The sequence below is a fragment of the Chenopodium quinoa genome, unplaced genomic scaffold, assembly GCF_001683475.1.
Source record: "Chenopodium quinoa cultivar QQ74 unplaced genomic scaffold, ASM168347v1, whole genome shotgun sequence".
Lineage (NCBI taxonomy): Eukaryota > Viridiplantae > Streptophyta > Magnoliopsida > Caryophyllales > Amaranthaceae > Chenopodium > Chenopodium quinoa.
This window is the reverse complement of record NW_018745540.1, coordinates 1,718,702-1,737,890: the sequence shown is the minus strand read 5'-3', so window position 1 is coordinate 1,737,890 and position 19,189 is coordinate 1,718,702.

Sequence of the window (19,189 nt, the reverse complement as noted above, 5' to 3'; positions counted from 1 at the left end):
TAGTCTTTGGCAACACTCCCTGAGAATGCAAGGGTTGTCACTTGATTTGAGAAGATGGCTTGAAGCGTAACAATCTTCGACAATGCTCCCTAAGAATGTGGAGGTTGTCAAAAAACACAACTTTGATTTTATGTCACCCAGAGACGTGTACTCGACAAACCCAGGTACGCGTTTCTTTCCTCCCGACTTTTTTATTTGTTGAGCTAACGCTTTCTGCAGGTACCGACGTTAAAAAGGATGATTTAGGATCGCAGAACGTTCTAAATCATTCTCCGTCCTTATCAATTTACTTTGACTTTTGTTTTCGAAACTTACGTTACTCCAAACTTACTCAAAGTGGGGGCTTTTGTAAACACCTGATTGTGTCTCCCCAAAAAACCAAACCCAGTGATTAGTACCTATCACGTCTTCGATTAAAGAGTTCAATAAAGAGTTAAAGAGTCTCGTGAAGTTCCCTTAAGCCTTGACCATATTTCAAACTTTTCCTAAAATGTTTTAAACCCTAAATCATTTATTTCGTGACTTTAAACCCAAAATCATTCAATTCGTGTCCCCAAAATCGTTTATTTCTTGTCCAACTCATAAAAACGTCCAAACCTGATTATTTTGGTCAATAATCTTGGTCCAATTATTGCTTAGTTGGATGGGGTTGAAAAGATCTTTCCAACGATATATTATAAGCCTAAATCCGACTTAAAACGATTAAGTTATGGCCAAAATGCTAAACCGAGCCCAAATCGAGCCTAGGTTCACCTTACCTACGACCAAATGATTAGGTGAGGCTCCAAATACCTTATTTCCAATCCTAAACTAATTAGGATTCTTTAGGAGCTTCTATAAGTCTCTAGAAGGTTCTAATTTATCCTTTTCGTAAAGATAAAGATCAAAAGAATTGAAAGCCGAAGAAAACATCTCTTTTAATAGTCCTTATCCCGATCAAATTCAAAGATGTCCGCATGTATTTCGTTGACCTAATTCTATTGGAAATGAAACTTTGTATAGTTGTTTATCTTTAGAAATCATCGCATGAAGACCGGACCAACGCGCCGCGATACTCATGTCGCCCCGTGATACGAGCTGTTCTATTCCGATTCAAATTCTAATCTTTTTTTATCCTCCATACTCTCTTTTTTCCCCTATAAATAGAGGTCATTTTCCTCGTTTTTAGATCTTCAACAATCATCTTAATTCTCGTCATCTTTCTTTAATTCCTTATTCTTAGCCTTAGCCAAAAACACATTCTTGATATTCTCCCAAATCAGTCACAATATCTCATTCACAAGATTCGAATACTCTAAGCCATCCTCGACGTTGCCTTCGACCTCAACGTGAAAGGTTGATAGTCATGAGGGTAATATGATCCCAAATTTATATTTCAATTCATATTTGATTTATTTACTTTGTTGATTTTAACTTTCTTGAAGTATACTAACGTGTGTATTATTCTTTAGATTTTGGAGTAGAAATCATGTTTAAAATGTTACTATGATTCCTAGTATCATGTTTAGGATGCTTAATATAATTTCTAGTATCATGTTTAGGATAATGCTTTGAGTTGATTATTAGTGACATGCTAGGATTTGTTATTTAATCCATTTAGTAACATGCCTAGGATCTTACTATTAACAATGCTTTTATGATGATGATCGTTATATTAATCATATGTTTCTTGATTATTTATGATTTATTGTTATTGCTTGATCACGCCCCTTTTTGCATGTTTTAAGGGAATTTATACTTGAAATCACGCCTAATAAGATAATTAATAATTTGATTAATGCCAATATGACTTTTATTTAAGTGATCACCAATATTAGATTTGATTAAGCATTGATAATCAACCAACGTAGATTACGCAGCTATAGGATTAACTTGATGTACATACGTTGATCGAAAAGCGCATATGAATATCATAAGAATTGAGTAGAGGCTTATTTAGGACGGGTTCAATCTCTTTTATGTCGGATTCGTACCATCATCCCCGAACATCTAGTCATGGTTCCAGACCACTATGGTGTTAGCGTTCTCCGTGATCGTGAATGGAGTGTAACCTTCACACCCATGAACGGTTTGCAAGTTCCTAAAACTTGTTGGAAACTCTTTTAGCTCTAGCTTCTTTTCCTTGGAACGCCGCCATGCCTAAAACATGAATCACAGTAGGGCCCAAGGAGTTGAAAAATTCCTTACAGGTACCCTCCACAAAAATGACAGAAATTTTTTGCTTTTCATCATTTTCGAGTTGCACGAGCACAATTACCACACAATGAACACGCGAGTCATGCACATTGAGTCATGTTGTGTCACCACATAGAGTTGAGTCTGCATACACAAGTCATAAGCCATGTCGTGTCAAAACACATCGAGTCGATTTGTGTACATCGAGTTACACAATGAGTAAAGTACACCAAGCCCTGAGTCAACCTCAAGACAACCAATTGCCAAGGTCCTTTGGCAAAATTTGACTATTGCAAGGTTCAGGAACGTCACCTATGCCGCAATTTTTCAAAGATTGGATTGTCATCTCAATTTGCAATGTTTCCAAGAGTGGATTGTCACGCATCTTACTCATGCGACAATTGTTCCAAGATTGGATTGTCATCTCAATTGGCAATATTTCCATGAGTGGATTGTCGCGCATCTTCCTCAACTAACAATTTCTCTAAGATTGGATTGTCACCTCAACTTATGACGTATCCAAGAGTGAATTGTCACATACCTTCTTTATTTTGCAATATTTTCCCCAATGGATTGTCACAAGTCATCTCCTTTGGCAATTTTTTCAAGATTGGATTGTCATTCAATGATGGCAAAATTTTCCCAAAGCAGGCTGTCGTTTGGCTCGTCCGTCAATTTTTTCCAAGACGCGGATAGTTGATTGTGGCAATATTTTCCTAAATGGATTGTCGCATAGCATTGATAAGTTCTCCAATGTGGATTCTCTTTCGATAGTTATGTTCCAAGGTGTGGATTATCGATCGCAGCAATAATTCCTATAACGGGTTGTTACACAACATTGGCAACTTTTCCTAAGTTGGACCTTTAGTAATAATTCTAAGATGCGGATTGTCGTTTCGTTGTGGCAACATTTCCTATTTTGAATTGTTACGTGGCATTGACAGCTTTCCCTAAACTAGATTGTCGATCATCATTCAAGATTTGCAACCGTTTCTAAAGTGGATCGTCATAACCCCTAGATACGCAATTCTATCCCTTAACTCCTTTATTTGTAGAACTGACGTTTTCTAAAGTTATCGGCGTTAAAATGGGTGATTTTAGGATCGTAGAACATTCTAAATCATTCTCCATCCCTATCGACTTACTTTGACCTTTTGTTTTCAAAACTTGTGTTTCTCCAAACTTAGTCAAAGTGGGGGCTTCTGTAGACACCTGATTGTGTCTCTCCAAAAACCAAACCCGGTGATGAGTACCTTTCACGTCTTTGATTAACGAAATCGGTAAAGAGTAGAAGAGTCTTGTGAAGTTTCCTTAAGCCCTGACCATATTCTAACCTTATCTAAATGTTTTAATCCAAAATCATTCATTTCGTGCCTTTAAACCCAAAATCATTTATTTTGTGTCCCCAAAATTATAAAAACGTCCAAATTAGATTATTTTGGCCCATATTCCCAGTCCAATTATTGTTTAGTTGGATGGGGCTTGAAAAGATCTTTCCAACGATATATTATAATCCAATTCCGATTTATAACAAATAAGTTATGGCCAAAATACTAAACCGAGCCTAAACCTAGCCAAGACCCACCTTACCTACGACCCAATGATTATATGAGGGTTCAAATATCATATTCCTCATCCTAAACCAATTAGGATTCTTTAGGAACTTCTTGAAGTCTCTAGAAGGTTCTAATCTATCCTTTCCAAAAAGATAAAGAAGAAGATTTCGAAGCCGAATAAAACTTCTCATATGATAGTCCTTCTCCCGTTCAAATTAAAAGACGTCCGGATATGTTTCACATATCCAATTCTATTAATAATCAAACTCCATATGATTTTATTATCTTAAAAAATCATCGCAAAACGACGAAACCGACGCGACACGTCAGCTTTGTCGCGCCGCGATAGAGACTGGCGCGTCGCGAGAAGTTTGCCGCTCCGCGTCAAGAGTAGTTCTATTCCGTTCCAAATTATGGTATTTTCTAATCGTCCAAACTCTCTTTTTCCCTATAATAAAAGATCGTTTTCCCCATTTTTAAATCAGCTAGAACATCAGTCATAAGTTATATACACCTGGTAGCTCCAAACATTATCAGACCTTATCAATCATCCTATGTTCTTAGCCTTAGCGTAAACGCATCCTTGATACTCTCCCAAATCAGTCACAATAACTCATTAGCGAGATTCGAATTCTTTAATCCATACTCGATGAAGCCTTTGACCTCGACGTGAAAGGTTGATAATTCTGAGGGTTTGGTCCCAAATCTATATTTCAATATGTATTTGATTTATTTACTTTATTGATTAACTTTCTTGAAGTTTACTAACGTGTGTTTTATTTTAATAGCAAGAAGGTTGAGGCATCAAAGTGAGTAATTCAATTACCCATTTTATTATTCCTTTGATTTTGGAGTAGGAATCATGTTTACAATGTTATATCAACTCCTAGTATCAGGTTTAGAATGTTGATTATAATTCCGAGTATCATGTTTAGGATGTTGATTATGATTCTTAGAATAATGTTTAGGATGTTGATTATGATTTTTAGTATCATGTTTAGGTTAATGCTTTGATTTGTTATTAGTGACATGATAGGATTTGTTATTAATCCGTTTAATATCATGCCTAGGATCTTACTATGAATGATGCTTTGATGATGTTGTTATGATGATGATTGTTATATTAATCATATGTTGCTCGATTATTCATGATTTATTGTTAGTGCTTGATCACGCCCTTTTTTGCACGTTTAAAGGGAGTTTGTACTTGAAATCACGTTTAATAAGATAATTAATAATTTTATTTAGGCTTAACATGATTTTAATTCAAGTGATCACCTATATTAGATTTAATTGTGCATTATTAATAATCAACCTATGTAGATTAAACAGAGTTAGGATTAATTTGATGTATGTATTTTGATCGGAAAGCGCACATGAATATCATAAAAATTGAGTAGAAGCCTATTTAGGGCGGGTTCAATCTCTTTTAGGTTGGAGTCGTACCATCATCCCCGAACATCCAGTCATGGCTCCGAACTATTATGGAGTTAGCGATCCCTGTGATCGGGAATGGGGTGTAACCTTTACACTCGTGAACGTTTTACAAGTTCCTAAACTTGTTGGCGACTCTTTTTCTCTAGCTTCTTTTCCTTAGAACGCCGCCATGCCTAAAAGCATTAACAACAGCAGGGTGAGAGTTGAAAAATTCCCTACACTAACACTTAAAAACACGGAAGAAGTAGAAGGTAAAGAGATTGAAAGGGCCTAAAATTTATATCCTAGGTGAAGTAATTTGTATTAGATTTTACTAATATATTAGTTTAATCTAGTTTTTTGTTTAAGTTTTCGACATTTCGCCAATTTGTAGCAAAATAAATAAAAAATTATTGTCTTCTTGGTTTAAAGGTAAGAAAGAATTACGGAGTACATACATTTCATCAGTGTATATTAATTTGAAGTATTGTGATGAGTTAGAAACTATATTTACTAGTTTTATGACTTTAGGTTTTATTTCCAAAATTGCGAGGGAAGTTTTCTAGTCTAAAATTATATTTTTTTCAACTAGAATGTGTTCGTGTTAATGCACGGGTTATAATTGACGATAGGATTATCAAATACAGAGTATATAGATGCATAAAGCCTTTAATAAAACCAAAATTAGTAACAACAAAAACCACACCAGGAAAATAAAAATAAAAAAATAAAAAAAATTAAACAAAAAAAAATTAAACAAATCTATTACAAATAAAAAAACAAAATGTTGATTCCCTTAAAAAAATAATAAGTCTTGAAATATTGTGCTGAATGAATCTAAGTGTTCAATTTGATTGTACGCGCATCTCTTGTTTTGAGTAGTATAAAAATGAATGTATTCATCAAACGTTCACTCAGATACTCCTTTAAAGAGTAATCTCCAAAATCCTAATCATAAATAACAAATTTAGTCATTATGCATGAAGGTGTGTATTTCCTTAATATATGATTAAAGGGTATACTTACATTATTTGTCATCACTTGAATACTTGATATTGGACTACCGATAATAATCTCAGTATATTAGCCAAAGAGTACAACAACCAATGTATTTGTAGCGCCAACAATTTTACATTGATTCTATATCTGTTATTTTTTATATGATATAATTAAGTATAATGATGTGTAAAGTAGTTATAATACTATTTTTTTTATAAAATAAAAAAGTAAAAGTACCTTAGCCTACTCATGACTCCACAAACATATTAGCTCTCTCTTAGTGTCAAGTGCATGATTTATACATATAGGCATAGAAAAATCAATGGATAACACTTTTGCTAGTACTCGAAAGTATTTTACCCACACAAAACACATAAAATATTATAATACCTCATGTATAAGAAAATGTCAAATAAATAATGGTTGACATACATACATTATGCACAGTTGAAAACTGATATAACTTGATCCTTTTAGCATTAAACACCATTTCAATTTGAGATATACCATTGGCTAATATATGACTCTAGCTCATATGTTTTTGGACATATATCCATCATTCGCATACCTATATATGATGTTTTTGGACATAAGTATGCAACATAAATTTACATTGTTGATTATGTTGCTTTTAGGCTTACCATCCAATTAGATCATTAGTTTCATCAATATCAGGATCAATAAAGAGCCTAGTACGTCCACCAGTCGAAAGGCATGCACCTATTGGAAGACCAGTAAAAGTATTCAAAGCAATAAAAGTAAAGTAAATGACACCATAGTCTTTCTTTGGTTATCTACTCTTAAAAAATTAATTTACCGTATAGAAGCCAACTAATACCATGAATGCACCAAACACATGATCCTAATTAAGCTCATGGAATAAGAAATGACCTTAATCATTAGCAAATCTTTGAAAGGAATGGTGTCCTTCGAACAAGTGTGTTATTCCGATAAAGGGTTCGAAATTAATTAGAAAGCTAATTATTAACTGAGGTCACGTGATCGGAATGCCTAGCTGAGGACCGCTTTCGATCAGTAATATTAATGCATAATTAATATTACAGCTTAATCTCGACTGAACCCTTCGGGTCACACCCAATCATGTAACCGAATCAAAACGACGAATTAATCTGAATGATTCAAGGAGTCAATAGAGTATTTACGAACAAAGACGTCGGATTCCGAGCTTGGATCGTCAAAGCCAAACGTCATAAGTCGAATCAATATAACCCTAGCCTCGCGTTGGCCTAGCCCAGCGAGGGCTAGGCTATAAAGGGTTGCTAGCCATAGTTGCTAGCAAGGTCGCAAGCCCAGCAACCCTACCCGAGTGCTGGTTGGGGCTTGTTGGCCGAGAAAGCATGCTAGCAGTGCTAGCAAGGCCAGCCGCCCGCTAGCGTGCTGGGCCTCGCTAGCAGCAGCTAGTGTTGGCTACCTAGGCTAGCAGCCTAGGCATACAAAACAACACCCAGGCTACATTGTTAGTGGCACGCTGCTGCGGGCTTGTGCGAGAAAGCAGCATCAGCTCGCAAGCTGAGCTTGCGGTTGCAGTGCACAGCACGCCCAGCATCAGCCCGCATGCATGCGAGGCATGCTTGCTGGGCTGCACGCACACGCAACCAGCCAGCAGGCCTAGCCTAGGGGCATGGCCGCCAACGAGGCAGCCTTGGTGCCCAAGGCAGGCCACGCCAGCTGGGGTGAAGTGCGTGGAACTGTGTATGGAGTGGCTTGTGGGATTTCTTGGGCAGCAAGGGGAGGATGGTCCCCCCTTGTGTTCCTCACCTAACCCCATGCTATCCTCATGCCACTTGTTGTTTGGTGATTCATTTGGCTATTTATTTTAATTTAGATATAAATTTAAATTCCATTTCGGATTTTTTGAATTCTCCCACATTGATGGGAGGTGGAATTTCAAGGGCTCTTTTCCCTATAATTACCAATCATTAGGCATTGGGAAAAAGCACTTGAGTTGGTGAATTTTAAGGGATCTCCACGAAGAGAAAACCTTTGTTCTAATACTCTAAGTTATTTTTAGCCTAGCCCGGTTAAGCTTCTAGGTAAGGGCCGGCTTGGTTCGGGGAGCGAGGGTGTTAGCCGTCGAAGAATCGCGCATTTGCGGGACTCTACGCTTTGAAGTCCGAGCTCTAAGTGAGAGCGAAGCACACTTCAAGGGTAATGATTCTTTCTCTCTCTTCTTTTTGGTCATGTGATTTTGGTTTTAATACATGCTTAGTTACATTAATTTGTGTGCGGATTTTGGGCAGGTTTCCTTCCACGTGATGTTGGATGTCACGAAACCCAACAGCGGTACCAGAGCTGCGTGCATTTAATTATTGTAACTAACAATTGTTTAAGGTGATTTAAATGGATTTAATTTTTTGGTTTTTCTTTCTTATTCGATTAGAATCTCGTTAATTAGTTTAATCTTGTATTTATACTAATTTTGGCTAAAGAACCCGGATTTTGACCCAAAACTAGTGAATTTTGGGTCGAATCGATGTTCCAAATCGTTTTTGACTCACTTTGAGGATGATCCAAAAGCCAAAATCCAACCACAAACATGTTTTTCGAGGGGTTTTCTGTTTTTGATGAGAAATTTTAAATCTTTAACCTTGATTTATTATGACATGTTAATGTTAGATTATGTGTATGGTTACATCATTAATCTACTGCAATAATAACCCTTATTAAGGATATTTCTGAAGTCATATTTGGTGCTTAATTTGGTGAGCTCATTTTTCACATAAACTTGCAATTTCATAGTTTGCAAATTAATTGCTTCAAGTGTGAATGTTTATGGTGAATTTGTTTTTTTAAAGCCCCTAAAATGTTAAAGATCCCATCTTTAATTTTTTATTTGGTTGAAACTTAACTTTCTAAATTCTATGTTTAACTAATTTTTGATTTTAATCATTTTTGAGTTGATTAAAGTCTTAAAAGTTCAAACTTGTGATTGAAAATTTGATTACTCTTCATATTGGAAGGATATAATATTTCAATTTTACAAAAGTTAGTGTTGAAAAATTTTCATTGGATGATTGTGTTTAATTTTTCCAACTCCTTTTATTATGTCAAATCTCATTATTAATTTATGTTTGGTTAAATTAATTGTGAGAATAACCTGAATTTTTGTAGCATCAAGTTGAGCCAAAAATAATTTAAAGAATGATTCTTGAATTAATTTTGGTTTGTGCACTAAAAATTGAATTTATTTAAGTTAAACTTGTTTTATTATCATTTTGCTCAATATTAGTCCTAAAAAAACTTAGAATTAATTTCATATCACACAAAAATTGGGATATAATCCCGAGGCAGAAGCACACAAATCAAGGCACGAAGCCCCAAGCACATCTCGGCCAGCTGGGCTGCTTGCGCAGCCCGCATGTGGCTGCCAAGGAGTGCGGAGATGGTGCATCGATGTGTGCGTGAGTGGGTGTGTGTGCGAACATTGGTGCGCTTGGTGCGACATTGGTGCGATGCGTGGGATGCAATGTGCGGTTGAGGCCAGCACGAGCTCGCACAGCAGCAGGCCTTTGAGGCCCTCACTTGCTGACGTTACAAGCATGCTTGTGCGGCCAACATAACGCACTTGGTGTAATGCTGTTAGCCGCATGTTGGTGCTTGGCGCAGCAAGTGGATGTGCGAGGGGCAGCAGCCACGCAAGGCAGCAATGGCTTGGTACCTAGCAGACCAAGCATCACTGCTTGGTGCTAGGCACTCAAGCATCGTAGGGCTATGCGTTTTGCTATTGTTTTCCGTTTTTTTAATTATTTTATTTAATTATTAAAACGAGGCTAGGCCTCGGTTTTTCCCGGCAGTTGCAAAATAATTCTGGAAAAATTTGGGTGAACTGGCTTAATTAAAAAATTGGATTAAGTTTAATTATGTTGGATGCGGAATTTATTGGGAGCTTCATTAATAATTTGAGCTAATTTTATTGCGTTATATCACAAAATCGATTAACAACTTTGACTAGTTAGTTACTAGTTTGCGCGTGTTTTGCTTTATTGCTTGTTTTACTTTGTAAAATGCATGGGCCATTCACATTAGTGAATGGATGAATGGAATAGTTATTCAAATGCAGGTTTTACAAAATGGAAACTAGTGGGGCCCGATTAGGATAGTAAATACGAACTGCGTGCCGTTGCGTATTTTTGTACCTTAATATTCAGATTAGTCTTATTAGTAGTTGCATAATTGGTGTTGATGTCTCAAACACGGCGTTTCTAAGAAGACGAGCCAAGAGGGTGCAACGAAGGCCCTTGAAGATTTGAAGACTCAAGTTTAAGGGGTCATGCTAGTTGCCAAATGCATCTTTAATTATGCTTTATATATTTTGCTTATATAATTGCGACGTTAGTTGCATGTTTAGGATTTCGAATGTTGTGATGATTAATTAAGTTCACTTAAATCAACCAACATAGAAACGCTAAGTCCCAAGAATATTGAGTTAAATATTCCATTCAAAACTGACACTTACAGAACTAATGAGAATAGTAATGGGTTGTGTCAAAGTACATCATTACTACTTTCCTAAGGAAGTAAGGAATGCTGGTGCGCTTGTTAAAGCAAGGCATCTCATACACGTTAGTTTTGGTTAGACTCAACGATATCAGTAAGGAGTCCTTAGATGTCGTGGCAATAGAGATAAAACGTCAAGAAAGCATTGGATGCGACGTTTTATCGAACCAAGTGTAGCTTAAAGCTATTAGCAATTGGATTGCTTACCTTAAAATATTTAGTGTTAAGACAAGCCAAACCATGCTTAATCACTTTTTTATTATTGGGATCTTGGAATCGTTTTATCCTTGCCTAGCTAATTGGGACAAATTTTAAATGTGGATAAAACGCTTAATAAGATTGAAATTGCTTATTTGCATGTATTTCAATGCTTATTATGTTATCTTGATAAGTGGTAATACTTTTCACTTATATTTGTAGAGTTCTAAATCAAATTATATTGTTTCCAACGATTGGTAAAAGGCAATCTTTTAAAAATGGTTCTCAAGGAAAGAAAAGGCATTTCTAAAATACAACTTCTCATAAATGACTTTTATAGCTTGGTCCGAAAGGACAGTTGGACATCATGTATTCAAAATACTAGGTAATTTTGATGAACATGAAGTATTGAGTTCAAATACTCAAATTGTCAATAGTTGACAACAACATATCTTTTCGGTTCATACACTAATGAGTAAGACTCATTGAAGTAGTAATTCAAGTAGGAATTAAAGGAAAAGATGGAACTTTTTTTACGGCACATTAGATGCTTAATTATGCCTTACAAAGTATAAAGTCAAAACACTTTAAGAAATGGTTCTTAAAGTTATGAGATGACGTGCCACAAAAAAATATAGGAAACAAGGAACAAAGAAAAGGAATTTGAGATTCCAATTCCACCTAAAAAGTTCATGTTATCATAGTTAAACTTAACAACTTATCTTTACAAGTATTAGTTACTGCTTGAGAGTTCCAGTTTTGAAGTGACCAAAAAACAAATAAAGTTAAGCTAAGTTATTGACTTACAAGCTTGGAATAAAGCAAGTGGTGCTACATTAGTTGTACGGTCATCTACTTTGTTTAAAGACCTTTTAAAGCTAAGGTTGGAACAAATAATGGTTATTGTGTTCCATAATCAGAAAACGATCCGTTTACACACGGAAAGACTTTCTTTCAAAATAAAAGAGCAATAGTTGTTGATTTTATTTGAATGAAATGGTTGTTTAAGCCATGAGTTAGGGATGCTTGATTATAAATAAACATTTCTCTAACATGAAAACTCACAAGGTTCAAGTCATGGACATGATTTGTGTTCCATACATCTTTAGCAATGTCATATCGACAAGAACTTACTCAAGGCTCTATTAGATAGACTCTTGATAGTTGATCGATTCGGAATCGTTCTAAGGCAGGCAAGTCTTATTACTTGTTAAAATCGACAAAGAAAGGAGTGATTGTGCTTGGTATAGACAATTGACTCGGAAAGCTAAAGAGAATTCCATTACTTCAACGTTTTCACAAGAATTTGAAAGAACATGACTATATTCATCAAATGTGAACAAACTGGATCCTGAGTAGCTAAAAAATTCAATGAAGTATAGAATCGACTTGGCAAGATATCAAAACGTCTAGATTATTGTCTTGTAAATTAGCTACGACAAATCCAAATTCCAACTAATGGTTAGAGGCCATAAAATCCGAAAAGACTCCATATTTGAAAATTATGATTGAAACTTGATTAATTTGCATGAATGGTAAAGACTCATCAATTGCAAATAGGTTTTCAAGGAGAAAACTAACAAATATGGAATTGTATATGTATACATAGCTAGATTAGTTGAAGAGGTGGTAATTAAATTCACAACGTTGATTTTAATAAAACCTATTCACTAATTGAAATGCTTTAGTCTTTTCGTGATTATTCTAGCAAAATTGCGCATATAAATATGGAAAAATAGATACATAAATTGCCTTCCTAAAAATGGGATTTTGGAAGAGACTATGAATATAGTCTAAGGGTTTTGTAAATATAATTAATCCTAGGATTGAAAACAAGCTCAAGTAATAGATTGCTAGATTAAGGGAAGCATTGCATGTTGGAATTGGAACGCGTTTTCTCATAAAGTTAATTTAAGGTTTGGCTCGTTGAGAAACATGGAAATTCTTTGAATAAAGAAGTTTAGTGGGAGCAAAAGTCAATTTTGTAAAGGTCCAACAAGAAGTTCATGAACTCTTTTGTGAAATAACAATCAAATGCTAAATGCTTAGATTTGAAAGAATTTGTTAATGATGGACCAAGCTAAAGGCGATACTTAGAACATAGTGGGAATTAAGATATATTGGATAGACTTAATAAAATGTTTAAATGAGTAAAAGAATTTATCGTGTTAAACATGAAGGACCTGAAAAGGCTTTTGACCCACATGTATAAAACTAAGTAAATGTTTGAACTAAGTATAAGCGAGGCAAATACTAAGCCAAAAAAGAAAGATTCTAGCAGAGACCATTAACCGTATCATATAGCAAACAGTTTAGCAAGACTCGGTGAAACTTGATGAGCTAAAATTCACATCAATGGGATGAAATTGGGAATATTTCAGCAATTGAATCCATCATATATGCTACGATATGGAATCGTCACATGACCTGCATGCTTAGAGCATGACAAGTATAAAATACCAATCGACTTAAATCTAGGCAATGGATCGTGTGATATGATCAAGAACATCCAAATTACTTAGTTAAGTAAAAGGATGAGTTCTTGATGCATGGAAACAAATATAATTTGAATATTGATGTTGCAAGCACAACCTTAGCAAGGATCAGTTCCTTAACAATGAAGCCATTTATAAGCACGAGGTTAAAAACGTGTCGTGGCTTGAGAATGGCAACATGAACTTATATACATGTATATTGTGCGAAAATATAAGGTAAATTTACATAATCACAAATGACTAGGGTTTCCAAATCATTATGAGCAAGTTGGAGTAAAATCCAAGCAAAGCATCATTAGGAAATCTGCTAAAGTATATGTTGAGAACATTGTTGCGTTAAAGGCAATAATAATGAAGTTGTTCAATGGATAGTTCTATTGAACTTTGATGATTGTAGGTTGTCAAGTTGAAGATCTCAAATCATGAAAATGTGTGGGAGCCATCACTTGGACAATAAATCCTAATCGCATATAATCCATAACACTCTCAAATCTTATAATCTTATTATGAGAATTTTTTATAATGAAGATGCTAAGTTTTGCAAAGTAATCATAACTAAACTTGTGCAATAAGTGAACCACAACATTCACAATTGCATAATAGAAATCAAGTATATTACATATGGGTATGATTTCTATAAATGTTTTGTGAAGAGTATTACTCTTAAAACATTTGGAAAACCATTTATCATATGATGAAATGTTGAAAAGTTTCATAGTGGAATAAATTTTTTACTAATTAATTCCAAAACTATTTAATTGTGGTTTAGAATTAAATAATGAGTCCATTTGATTTGAAAATATTCAAAATAGGGTATCAAGACCATGTCTTGGATAAAGAAACAACTATTAAGTGAACTTTGAATATCATATTGAAATTATCCCTAATCGAGGTCATTTGAAAGTTGGATGACTAATCACTAGTAGAAAAAAGGAAATCGGCACTGCACTTTTGGCAGCGGTTTTTGAAAACCGATGGGAATGAAATGGGCGGGATTGGGAATATAGACTTTTGGCACCGGTTCCTATTAAACCAGTGGGGATTTATCCTTTTCGCACCGGTTCAAACCGGTGCCAATTACAAAAGAGAAAAAAAAGGGGGGGGAGAAAGGGATTTGGCATCGGTTCAATCCAAACCGGTGCGAAAATAGTGAATTTAGCACCGATTCAAACCGGTGCGCATTTAATAAAAAAAAACACGGGTTGTTCTCGTATTTCTTCTTCTTCTTTTCTTTCCCCCTGTTTTTTCAACTTCTTTTTTCCCTCGTTCTCACCTTCTCTTCCACGCCACTACCTTCGAATTCCCACCTTCTCCGTTGAAGCCGTTTTTGAGCTTTCTTACTCCATTGAAGCAGCTGCATGCACCTCTCCATATCTCTCCTCCATTGAACTCGTGCTCTCTATTCTCCATTGAAGCGCATTCTGAGTTTTCTCACCTCCATTGAAGCAGCTTCGAGGTAAGATTTGGCCATTGTGGTCTTCTTAATCTACCGAATTCCTTCGCAACCTATAGTTTGTCATTGATTTGGTTTTCAATTTTGTAATTTTATAATTTATATACATGTAAAACTCTTCTAGTTCCAAGTTCAGTCCGTATAGTAGAGGTGTTTTGTATAGTCAGCTCGGTAAGTTTGCTTGTGATTCAATTATTTTCAACGGGAGCAACAGGAAACCTTGTCTATGAACATTTACTCTGTATCTTTGCATGAAGTTTGAACATGTGTATATGTATTTTTACATAGATTTTGTTTAGTTGCTTAGGTTTTCCTTCTGAATCTCTGCTTGAAGTAGAGTAATTTTGTACCTGTATTTAAGATTAAACCCTCACAACTCCTAGTAGCGTTTGAGGTTTATTGTTCATAACGTGAAGTATTATATGATGGTGCTATGTGTTTTGGAACCGGAACATTTTCTTTTCTTCCTTGAAGAAGAGAATGAAAAGAGTCGAGTATATGTTCCCTTGTATTATTGATGATTTAAACCTTAACTATATGCTCTCCCTTCAAATGACAAAAGAGGCCCATAACTTTTCGCTTTGCTCATTCTTTGGTCACTTGGGTTAAGATCTTCTGCTGTGCACAACTTCATGAGAGGAAGATTACTAGTTTGTCATTGAAGTCTAAAACAAAGTATGGTTTCCATTGTATGTAGTTTGAGATGAGTTGCAAAGGTCTTGTCGAATGTGGATTTGATTTGTGGGAAAGATCTTGGTGGTTGCTAGCCCAGTGGGTGGAGAGGGAAAATAATATTATCATTTTCCAATTTCTTATAAGTTTGCTAAATGGTTCAATTTAGTTGTCTTATTCTGTATATTTTTTGTAAAGTGTCTCAATCTGCATTGGTTTTTTTGGAGTAAGGGTGTTGTGACGTTGCAGAGATCAAGGTACCTTACTTGTTTTTTTCATTGTTCCTTTCTTGAGATTATGAATGGATGTGAATAGAAAATCATGCAACTTTATGCTATTTGACAATTATTTTTTGTTAAATCACTCTTAATAAACATGCTATTTGAAATGCTTGCATCATCATATGCCTAGATACCCGTTCAAGGCTTTCTCATTAGGGGAATGTTTTGAATAGTCCCCGGTTGGGACTGTTCTTGAACGTTTGCTCTCACTTAGGTGGTGAATATATGTCTTTTTTTTTCGATTTTAAGAAACATATTAGCTTGGCTTAGCATTTCCTCACCCTGTTCTCTGGGTACATATGTGGGTAAGTAATTACCTACATCGTGTACTTGGAGAACTGGGGGGAAATGCTACCGGATTTTTCTTAAAATTAGAAAGTCGACATACATTCACTAGTGAGATTACACGTTCAAGGATGGGTTAGGTTGGAGTGATAACGACCCTTTGGAAGCATATATGCATTTTTTAATCTATATGAATGTTATATGCATGGTGTGTGTTTGATTTTGATTTACATATATAATAAATGTAGCAATTATACATTATTCGTAATATGTTGCTATATTTAGAGACAATGTACTTAATGGAGAAGGATCGTGGCTGTATGTATGGTAGACGTGATACATTGGAATTCTTTGATGGGGTTCAAGAGTTTTTCCTTATCAGCGCAGAATGGGTGTCGATTGGATCTACTATCCTTGTATTCATTGTAATAATGTGAAGGTGGTCAATAGTGTTGAAATCATTAGAGATCATGTAATTTGTCGTGGGTTTAGGCTTAAATACCATGTGGATTTGGCACGGTGAAGAAGGAGAGGACAGTGGGGATGTTGATGGGAATGATGTGCACGATAGAAGCAATGACATTCGTGTGGACGAGGAATACTGGAATGATGAACATATTATTGATAATGGTGATGAGGATTGATTTGAGGATGATCAGGTGGATGAGGTCGGGGATGAAGGGGTGGATGAGATATGCATGGGGTTGAAGGTGACGTGTTTGAGTCATTATCGGAGGCTTCTAAAAAGCCTTTGTATCCTGGGTGCAAAAAATACTCCAAACTATCAGCCGTGCTAACACTTTTTAACATTAAGTCGAAGCATGGGTGTACGGACAATAATTTTACTTCTTTGTTGACCGCATTAAGTGAGATGTTGCCTGACGGCAATGAAATTCCTATGTCTTACTATTACGCAAAGAAGCTCATGTGTCCATTTGGTTAGGAGTATAAGAAGATACATGCATGTCCCATTGATTGTATTCTTTATCAAAATGAATATGAATAATTGAAGGAGTGTCCACGATGTAAGAAGTCGCACTACAAGCGCATGAGTTGCAATGCTGGTACGAAGGGACCTCCTGCTAAGGTGTTGTGGTAACTTCCCATTATTCTAAGGTTTAAGCGTCTATTCTCAACACCAAAAGACGCTAAAAACTTGAGGTGGCATGCAGAGGGAAGAAAGAAGAACATAATGTTGAAGCATCCAGCTGACCCCCCGCAATGGAAGAACATTGATATGAAGTTTGGGGAATTTGGTGATGAAGTCAGAAATTTAAGGCTTGGGTTGTGCACGGACGGGATGAATCCATTTGGCACTCTTACTACCCAACACAGCACATGGGCGATACTTTTAGTGATCTACAGTTTGCCTCCTTGGTTGTGCATGAAATAGAAATACGTAATGCTTTCACTTTTGATAACGGGGCCAAGGAAACCTGGAAACGATATAGATGTTTATCTTGGGCCACTTGTTGACGATTTGAGAAAGATGTGGGACGAAGGGGTTCCCGATTTTTATGCTCATAAGAATGAGATGTTCACATTGCATGCATCTCTTATGTGGACCGTTAATGATTTTCCTGCATATGGAAACTTGTCTGGGTACAAGAACAAAGGAAAAAAAGCATGCCCCATTTGTATTGATGACACACCAAGCATTTGCCTTGATCATTCTCACAAAGAGGTGTACCTGCAGACCAGAAGGTTGCTCAGGCGCGATCACCCGTACCGTAGGCAGAAAAAGGCTTTCGATGGGATAGTGGAAGAGGGAGTTGCGCCTAGGCCATTGACTGGTGATGAGGTTTATGCTCGAGTTAAGGGTCCACGAACAATATTTGGGAAAACAGAAAAAGTTGCGGACTCAACAACTCTCTTTAAAAAAGAATCAATCTTTTGGAAGCTTTTATACTGGAAAGAACATAACGTTAGGCACTGTCTTGATGTAAGCATATAGAGAAGAAAGTGTGTGATGCTCTTGTGGGAACGCTGATGAATATTCAAGGTAAAACAAAGGACGGTAAGGGTGCACAGTTTGATTTGAAAAAGATGGGGGTTTGTCCAGAATTGTGGGCTCAGGAAAAGTTTAGGAAGGGAAAGGAACAAGGGAAAGGGAAAGGCCACGGATGCGTCGAAGAAGAAATATGAGGGAAAAGCCAAGGATGACAAGGCTTATTTACCTCCGGCTTGCTACACATTGTCAAGGGTAGAAAAACAGATGTGTTGTGCATGTCTGTACGGCATTAAGGTTCCATTAGGGTACGCATCTAACATGAAAAGATTTGTATCCTTAAATGGAGAATTGAAGCTGACAAGTATGAAATCCTATGATTGTCATGTTCTGATGCAAGTATTCCTACGAATTGCAATACGTGGTATTTTACCAAAGCACGTGAGGGAAGCTATTACAAGCCTTTGTTCATTTTTCAATACAATATGCAGCAAAGTGCTTGATCCTTGTACACTTCATGCTTTGTAGGCGGATGTGGTTGTGACTTTGTACAAATTTGAAATGTACTTCCCACCCTCATTTTTTGACATAATGGTGCATCTTATTCTTCATTTGGTGCGTGAGATTAAGTTGTCCCAGTCAAGTGTTCTTGAGGTGGTGCTATCCTTTTGAAAGACATATGGGTACATTGTAAGATAAGGTAAGTAATCAGGCTCACCCGGAAGGAAGTATGATTCAAGGGACCGTGGGTGAAGAGATTGGTAATTTTGTGGCCGACTTATATAGCCGTTGTTGAACCTATTGGTCGTCCTACTTCTCGACATGAAGGGAGACTTGACAGTCAGGGCACAATCGGGTCGAAACGAATGTCACCTGACCGAGATAAGTTCTTACAAGCACACCTATATGTGTTGCATCATGTTGCAGATGTTCACCCATACTTAGATGAGCACATGACTAGTTTGCGTGATGAATTCCCATCGAAAGGTGAAAGGGCATTGATGCAGTTGCATAATAAGAGGTTTGTGAGTTGGTTTCGTGATCGAGTGATGGGTAGAATGGATGAGAGTGTAACTTATACAGTAAGGTGGCTTGCTTATGGTCCTAGGGATGATGTTCGCTCATTTTAAGGACTGAGTGTCAAGATTTGAAATCTTCCTTGACCCAAATAAGTAGTGTAACGCTTGTGGTAT